The sequence below is a fragment of the Pangasianodon hypophthalmus genome, chromosome 14, assembly GCF_027358585.1.
Source record: "Pangasianodon hypophthalmus isolate fPanHyp1 chromosome 14, fPanHyp1.pri, whole genome shotgun sequence".
NCBI classification, from domain to species: domain Eukaryota; kingdom Metazoa; phylum Chordata; class Actinopteri; order Siluriformes; family Pangasiidae; genus Pangasianodon; species Pangasianodon hypophthalmus.
In genome coordinates, this window is record NC_069723.1 from 970,232 (window position 1) to 971,607 (window position 1,376).

Below are 1,376 nucleotides of genomic sequence, written 5' to 3' on the forward strand. Positions count from 1 at the left end.
CACACACACACACACACTTTCTCTCTCTCTCTCTCTCTCTCTCTCTCTCTCTCTCTCTCTCTGTCTCTGTCTCTGGCAGTGGCACAGTAGGCCTGTGTGGGAACCTGGGAGTCTTCACACTTGTTTCTGGCTGCTACTGTGTGTGTGTGTGTGTGTGTGTGTGTGGCTTGAATTCACACTTTATAATACGAGGTAATTTATAATACTCACATTCATGTAACTGTATAATCATTACAGTGTACTGACACTGGAGACTCCTTCCATAAATGTTAAATAAATGTCTCACAGAAACCTTCAACATACAGTATATAAACTATTACACATTTTTCTTTGTTAAATAACAATCTATTTATTATTAGACTTTAGATTATGTACATATTTCGCCATGTAAGTCTCTGTGAATGAGCTGTTACTATAGAAACGATAACGTATTAGAATGAGCGCATTTATATAAACACGCAACACAACCTCTTATCCTGTGTGTATACATATACATGATTCTGCAGGCGACTTATTGCATGCATAATAATAATAATAATAATAATAATAATAATAATAATGACATAATCGTCAGCTAGTGTTCCTGAATGGTGCAACAGAAATGCGCTCGTCCTCTCAGCTGGAGATTGCGAGCTGATAATGTCGTCCATGTCCAAGAGCGCAAAAGTGGCAATAAACTTTATATAATTATTTTGGATAAACAAGAACAAACAAATGAGCTCATGCAAAATGTGTGATTTTGTACAGCTGTGAATTTAAACAACTGTGATTTTGTACAATTGTGATTTTGTATGTTCGTGAAGTTATACAACTCTTATTGTGTATGATTTGTGGTTTTGTAAAATTTGTGCTTTTTTTTTGTATAATTGTGAATTTGTTTGATTTGTGATTTTGTATGACTGATTTTTTATGATTGTGATTTTATTCAATTGTGATATTGTACAGTTTGTGATTTTGTACAATTGGGATTTTGTGTCATTTGTGATTTTTATACAGTTTGTGATTTTTTTATGATTGTGATTTTGTACAGCTGTGAATTTGTACAATTGTAACTTTGTTTAATTATAATTTGGTAAGATTTGTGATTTTGTACAATTATGATTTTATATGATTTGTGGACTTGTGTGAATTTGTGATTTTTATACAACTGTAATTTTGCATGATTTCTGATTTTGTATAATAGTGAGTTTGTTTGATTTGTGATTTTTATACTAGTGTAATTTTTTTTTGTGATTTCATTGATGTCATGAGAAACATGTAACTCCACCTCTCTGCTGAACCAGTCACAATTTCATGTGTACAATCTTTATGAATTAGCAGTCGAGGTGTTAAAAAGGTGAATAACAGAGAACAGAAAGTAAAGAAAAAGGTAACAC